The sequence below is a fragment of the Rutidosis leptorrhynchoides genome, chromosome 3, assembly GCF_046630445.1.
Source record: "Rutidosis leptorrhynchoides isolate AG116_Rl617_1_P2 chromosome 3, CSIRO_AGI_Rlap_v1, whole genome shotgun sequence".
In the NCBI taxonomy this organism is placed as follows: domain Eukaryota; kingdom Viridiplantae; phylum Streptophyta; class Magnoliopsida; order Asterales; family Asteraceae; genus Rutidosis; species Rutidosis leptorrhynchoides.
Genome location: NC_092335.1, coordinates 344,961,299 through 344,969,330, shown reverse-complemented (window position 1 = coordinate 344,969,330; position 8,032 = coordinate 344,961,299). Strand labels below are relative to the sequence as shown.

The window sequence follows — 8,032 nt, the reverse complement described above, 5'->3', positions numbered from 1 at the left end:
TTCATACTCATCTTCATCAAATTTGGGTGGTCTATTGGATGAGCCATTTTCAAGGTAAGCTATATTTGAATATGCAGCCATGTGAGAATTCAGATCCAAGATATTAAATTATCTAGACTGAAGTTCTGATACCAGTTGTTGGTCCCTTGATAAACAACAGGAGTATTGTAGGGGTGAATACAATTCTTTTAAATTAACTTAATCAGTTAAGACAGTTTAGTATACAAGCAAGTAAATTAAATAGAGTCAAAGGTAAATTTTCAATGGTTTATTCTTTCTTGATTGAATCACAAAGAATTACAACTATCCTTGGCAGAATGATAGTTGGTTGATACAGATTTACCTAGTTATAGCTATTGAGGATATTCTTAAAGCTATTACAAGTTTGGACTCTAAATAAATAAACCCACACCACTAGTTGTTACAATAGTGGATACACCAATTTATAGTAGTCCCATTAACCGTGTAATTATTCTATTATCCACTGGTACATAGGATGTCTGTACTTGCGGGGACAATTATGTCAGAGACGTGCTCCCTTCTTTCCTCTTTGGTAGCTATTTGCAGGAATACCCAATTCAGTTTGGCACCACTATTTTTTTAAACAAATAGAATGTTTTGTTCCCTAGGCATTGACAAAGGATAACACATGTCTGCACATGCGTTAAACTTCTGCATTCCCACGTGATCTTGTAAGGTCACTTGTCAGCCGCTGACGTGTGTCCTTTTCTGTTCAACTTTTCTTTGACTTTTGTTGAATAGTACAACTGATGTAGACCACTCAGGAAACCACTATGCTTGTAATAGAGCATAGCTGTCTTGTGTTATATGCTGCTTTCCAGCCATGCTGGTTCTTTTATGCTAAGTCACTTGATATTCTTGAATTGCTGGGTACACATCCTGTGCTGATTCGAAGAATACTATCTACCTTATGCTGGTAGACTAGGCAGCATACTAGACACTCGACATAGCAATATTTGCTGTCTATGCATAAACAAACTTATACTGGCTGCACATTACATTTTAGTGTAAATAAATTCTGTTTTGTCATAATTAAATCCTTAATTACTCTGGGGACTCAACAGGAATATTCTTAAGCAGGTAGATTTATAACAACCTCACTTTGAGCCTGGTAGTAATGACCCATTTACCCTTGTGGGTTAGTATAGTGATTTTAATAATTATGTGTTTTATAATTATTATGCATGGGATTATGTGCGTTTTGTGAAAAGAGTCACATGACATATTTCCTTTTATGAATTGGACTTAAAGTAATTAAGTTGTAAAGATTTTGGGTTTCAGATAACTGGTAAATACCCGTGTGTTAGACGGAAGTGGTTACCTAGGCTATATGTGAAGAAACCTAAATTAGTGTATATGTATCTGCACATTCTTATCTTTATTCATCTTAGTAAACTACAAACCCTGACACAACCCTATACTCTTTCAATCTTGAAATTAACAAGCGCAAATTGAAGATTGAAACTTTATGCATCTAATCCTTTGTGATTTTAGGATTATAACAAAGTAAGTATTTTTGAATTTGAAGAATTATATTGGGATTTATGTGAGTTTGGTTAAAATGGGTTTATAGTGATTGATTCTTGCTATGAATATGTTTGTGATCATGTTTAGACTTAGAAACATGTTTGATGTATGTTTTATGATCTAATTGTGCCATGAATTAGATTAAGAACTAATGAAAATGGTGATTAAAGTTTTAGGGTTCATGTTTGAATAAATTGAGGTTTTTTGTACTTTGATCCTAAACCTTGTGTATAAGTGTTAGATCTTAGTGTTGTAGGTTAAGAAATATGTGTATATATGTTATGTATGTTTCCTTGTACTTCGATGGTGTTATTCCAACGTAACGTCGATGGTGTATTTCTCGCGTAGGGGGGCAACCTTATTTACCTTAGTGTCAGGTAATAGTTTTGGGCGCATGAGTTACTGATTAGTGGTATAGTGTGAATTACGAGTGCGTTATGTATGGAGGACTATACCAGTGATTCAGTAATGGGGGCTATCAGTAGATTCTAGCTTGATCAGCTATGGGTTGCCGATCCTCTTGTGTATGGCTTAAGTTATTTATTGACTAGTGCCTTTAAGTTGTGCTTGATGCTTGTAGTAATGTCCAACTAGATATTGCCATTCACTTAGTGTTATGCTAACTCCCCAACAGTGTTTTGCCCTTGAGGTGTGTATTAGCATCTTTTGGTGAAGCGACCCGTCCTAATCCATAAGGACAAAACAATATCATATGGTTACATTGCGAGGTATTTAACCTCTATATGATACATTTTGCAAACATTGCATTCATTTTAAAAAGACAAACTTTCATTACATCGAAAGTTAACAGGCATGCAAACCATTTCATAATATCCAAACTTTAAATGACCTAATCTGTCATTTACTTAATAATAATCTTTATTGAATTCAACGACTTGAATGCAACGTCTTTTGAAATATGCCATGAATGACTGCAAGTAATATCTTTAAAATGAGCAAATGCACAGAAGAATATTTCCTTAATACCTGAGAATAAACATGCTTTAAAGTGTCAACCAACGGGTTGGTGAGTTCATTAGGTTATCGTAATCAATCATTTTCATAATTTTAATAAACCACAAGATTTCCTTTATTCAATAATCATACACTCGCAAGTGTTTAAAAATCATTCATATGGATTGAACACCTGGTAAGCGACATTAACATCATGCATATAGAATATCCCCAAAACAAAAATCCATCTGTATAATATAAACTCGAAGTACTAAAGCATACCATTTTCCAGTATGGGGGGTGTTAGTGCCCGTAGATCTACCTTTAGGATTCGCGTCAATTAGGTTGTATGTTTCCTAATTCTTAGGCTACCAAGCTAAAAGGGGTGATATTCGATTCGATAATCCAACCATAGAATGTAGTTTCGATTACTTGTGTCTATTTCGTAAAACATTTATAAAAGCAGCGCATGTATTCTCTGTCCCAAAAATAGATATTGCAAAAGCATTTAAAAAGAGAGCAAATGAAACTCACAATACTGTATTTCGTAACAATTGTGCATATGATGGCACTGACAAGTATAGGGTTCGCTTCGGATTCACGAACCTATATTAAGTATGTATATATATAGGTTGGTCAATATCTGTCTAACAATTTAGGTCAGGTCATAGTGTATCATAATCCTAATGCTCGAGATTATCATGCAAAAGTCAACAAAAGTCAACTTGACCCAAAATGACTTTCAAAATCTATGCATGATTATTATATAACTTAAATATAGTCGTTTTATATATTTAATATATTTAACAGATTTTATTAGATTAATACTACCTCCGTCCCTAAATTATTGTCCAGTATTCCATTTTGGGATGTCCCAAATTAATTGTCTACTTCCATAATTAGAAAGGAAAGGAGATATTTCATTGGTGGATCTGGAGAGAGAAAATATTTCATTGGTGGAGAAATAAAGTTAGTGAGATTTCCTAAAACTGTGTGTTTTTTGTCTGGGGACAATTAATCTGGGACGGAGGGAGTAATATAATTCATTTATTAATAAATAAAATTTTATATTAAAATTTATATAATAAAAATATACTTTTATATATCTTAAGTAATAAAATTTATAAAGTTCATTTAATATCATAAAAATATAATGATAGGTATTATTAATGTAATTATATTACATGTAGTAAAATATCTTTGTATCACATATTGATTTGATAAAATATTATCGATAATAACAATAATAAGTGAAAGTTGTATTATTTTTTAATAATAATTATTACTATTCTACTAATAAAAATAACAATATTTATTTTTATTAATGATTATAATAAAATGATAATTCTAATCATGACAATCTTAATAATAGCAATACTTTTTAATATTAACCGTAATAATAATATTTTATATAAAAATAATATTTCTATTCAAAATAATAATTTTTAAATAATAATAATACTAAAATGATAATAATAATGATATTTTATAATAACAATGATATTTCTATTAAAAATGATAATTTTAATAAAAATGATGGTTTTAATATTAGTGATACTTTTAATAACAATAATGACGATAAAAATAATAAATTGATAGTTTTGATAAAAAATATATTAATTATTTTAATAATATTAATAATAATAATGATAATCATAATAATAATAATATTATTATTATTATTGATTATTAAATAAAAATAATAATAACGATAATAACGACGATAACGATAACGATAACGATAACGATAACGATAACGATAATCATTTTAACAATAATAATTTAAAATTATAGATAATTCAATTGACGATATCTTTTAATCTGTTCATTAAAACCATACAATATCTAAATGAAAAGTTTATAGTTTTTCGCCAGCTTTCCAACGACATGCATATCATATACCTTATCTCAATCGCATATGTATCAAATTCATAATTTATCATAAGTTATCTAACTAAAAAATTAAACATACAAGAATACATAAACATATATACTCGAGCACTAGTCAGGGTTACACTAATAATATATAAAAGTTAAGTTATGAGTGCTCACGTATCAATATTGAGATTCAATATTGCAGGAAAGTACGTAGACGCAACGAAGATGATAAACACCAGATTGACCTTACGAGCATACCCCTGATCCACACCCATAACCTCCATAGCTATAGCTCATAATATCCTTAGCTCTATCCCACTCAAAAAACTTATTTTGAGATCACGCGAGCAGAACCTCGTCGTAGTATTTTATGTTTAATACTAATAATAATACTAAATACTAAATACTAATACTAATAATAATAATAATAATAATAATAATAATAATAATAATAATAATAATAATAATAATAATAATAATAATAATAATAATAATAATAATAATAATATTAATAATAATAATAATAATAATAATAATAATAATAATAATAATAATAATAATAATAATAATAATAATATTAATTTAATTAATATAAGTAATACTCCGTAATAGAAAGAAGATGAAAATGAATCAGAATGAAATCGAGTTCAGTTTTTAAAGGATGTAGCCACCAACCACCTGCCATGCGATCGCATGGGAGGCAAGGGGAGAAGCCATGTGATCGCATGAGCTTCTTCTCTTGGCCACATTCGATTGTTTTCAACCTGTCGATACTTTTGTTTAATATTATTATATATAATTAATTATTTAATCTATATAATTATTTATATAATATATTATATTCACGTGCATGGTAAATTTGTAAATTTAGTTCCAATGTCTCGTACGTTGTCTCTCGACTTATGTCTCGGTTTCGGATTCTCTAACGCATTCTCATACGTTTAGAAAACTGATACTTTATGTTCCGTGTAGTGTACCTTTATACATAACAAGACTCAAATCAATGAAAAATAATCCCACTCAAAGTGTAACTTATTCATTTGAGTGTTTTGATCATTTGCTTCTTTAAATCGTCGTTTCGTTATATTTCAAAGTATTGTTAAAAATTATTTTAAATCAAAACGTTTTATGATTAAGTTAATATTATATTTCATCACCTTATAAAATATATATGTTCATTTAGAAATACAAGTTTATACATGATCGTTCCTTAATTGTCACGATTATTTATAACTAATTACGCAAAATTAACTTTAAGTGAGTGAAAAAGAAGATACTTTTATGGGATTTTGTGTTTTACAGGCATTAAAGGCGTTGGTGCGAAAGATAATACAAAATGGCGTTTAAATGGAAGATCCACATGAATTGAGAAGCAAAAACAGGAGCAGCAGAAATTGTGAAGGCGTAATTTACGCCTAAACTAGCGTAATTTACGCCAGTATGCAGATATGTCTCAGTCCAGAATTCATTTGGAGGCGTAAAAATACGCCCAGGCTAAATAACAAAGGCGTAATTTACGCCAATGTAGCCGTAATTTACGCCAATGCAAAAATCCAGATTCCGGGAAATACGAATTTTAGCTTTTGGATGAAGTTTCCTAACCCCTATTTAAGGAGAGCTCTAGGGTTACGAAAACACACTTTTTTCCAATCAGTTTTAACAGCAGTAAACCCTTCCCAACACTCAAAAACATCAATCTAATCACCATTCTTCAAGGATTCAAGTCAAGATCAAGGTGCAAACCATCATGCAAACATCAAGGATTTCATTGATTTTCACTATCACTATGCTTGACTAGTCTTCTTCTCTTTATTCCTTCCATGAACAATTGATACATGTATTCATTCATTCAAGTTTTGTGTGGTTTATGATATTATGAAACTTAAGTCTTTTGAATTGTGATGTTATGAACCGATTATTTGTTGATCAATGCAACTTTTATTGATTGTGATTGTTGCAAGTTGAATTATAGTGATTTAACATTTTGTTCTTAATCCACTTAGTGTTAAATTAGATTAGGGATAAAGACAAAGTGTTTAGGTTGCATGATTCAATCTCAAAATAGTTAGAATTGATAAACCTAAGGAAATCTTGTCTATGAGATTTGGTCAATAAATGATGAGCATAATACTTGTTTGAATTGAATGCATGTTAGATTGGGATTGTGAAGGGATAAAGGCCTTTAATTCATTGATTACAACTTTTCGTTTAGTTCACTGTTTTAGCTATTCAAGTTACATTTGCTTAGTAATTACTTCTTTAGTTTTCAATTTAGTTAATTTAGTTAATCAAACAACAAAATCTGGAAATTGCTTGCTTGTTGACCATAACTTCCCGTGGAACGAATCCTGCTTACCCTAGCTAAGTTAGAGTAATTAGGCTATTTTTGATTGACCCTTCGACATCGATCAAATTTTGGCGCCGCTGCCGGGGAGGTGTGCGCTTGATTTGCAAGCTCTTATTTTATTTGTTTTCTTGTTAAACTATAAAAAAACCATAAAAATCATAAAACCAATAAAAATCCAAAAATATTGTTTTGTTTATTCTTATTTTTGTCAGTTTTACGCTCGGTGTTCTTGTTTTTGTTGAAGTTCAGGTTAGTGTATGCAAACTCGGAGTTTGGGAGATAAAAATCTTAAACCTTTAGACCCAGAAATCGAGAAATCAGCAAAAGCTAATCGAAAAGCTACAAGAATTCTTAAGGGTTTAACAGTGGCTTCAGCATCAAGTCAATCACAGTTAGAGTCACATACAATTGTTCCACCAAACTCTCCTAAGTCAGATTCCGATACTGAAGAGGAAGTTTTTGAGCAACGAGACGATATGGCCGACCAACCAAGAGGAGTAGACACCTACTACCAACCTGGTGATTTTGAGGATCATTCACCCATTGTTTATCCTGCACCGGCAGGAGGAAACAACCGACGATTTGAGGTCCGACCTCAACTTATTTCGATCTTGCCAACCTACCGAGGTATGGCCAATGAGGAACCATATGAACACATCACTGAATTTAATGAGATATGTGCTACTAATCAGGTAAACAGTTTCACTGATGATGAGGTACGTCTTCGATTATTTCCTTACTCACTTAAGGAAAAGGCAAAAAGATGGTTTCTCTCCTTGCCCGCCCGTAGTATTAATACTTGGGCGGAAATAAAAAAATGATTTTTAGAGGAATTTTATCCCATAAGTAAAACTTCAGACATGCGTACGCAAATTAAATCCTTTAAACAATTACCAGGTGAATTATTTCATGAAGCGTACGAACGTCTGAAGGAGTTACTTAGGGCATGTCCACATCATGAGATACCCAAGTGGGAATTGGTTAAAGTTTTCTATGATAGTCTAGATTCTCAAAACAGGCAGTTTCTTTTGGCTGCTAGTAGGGGGCGTTTTTAACTCGACCTAGTGATAAAGAGTGGACCTTCTTTGAACAGTTAAGCAAGGGTTCAAAAACCCAAGCTTCGGTTAGTCGTAAACAACCTAGTACTTCCCGAGTAAACAATGTTTCCGACTCGGGAAGTTCATCTAGGAATCTAGAGCAATAATTGGATGATTTGAAAATGCTTATATTTAACAGCCCAAACCAGGGTCTTGCTTGTAATGTTTCGCAGGTTCAGGAAGTGTGTGAGATTCGTGGAGATCCTTC

The 8,032-nt window shown here is 31.4% G+C and overlaps 1 pseudogene; it reads right to left on the bottom strand.

Annotated features, from left to right (window-relative positions):
• Positions 1-7,577: 7,577 nt before the first annotated feature.
• On the bottom strand, positions 7,578-7,691 carry LOC139903410 (small nucleolar RNA R71; annotated as a pseudogene).
• Positions 7,692-8,032: the final 341 nt, after the last annotated feature.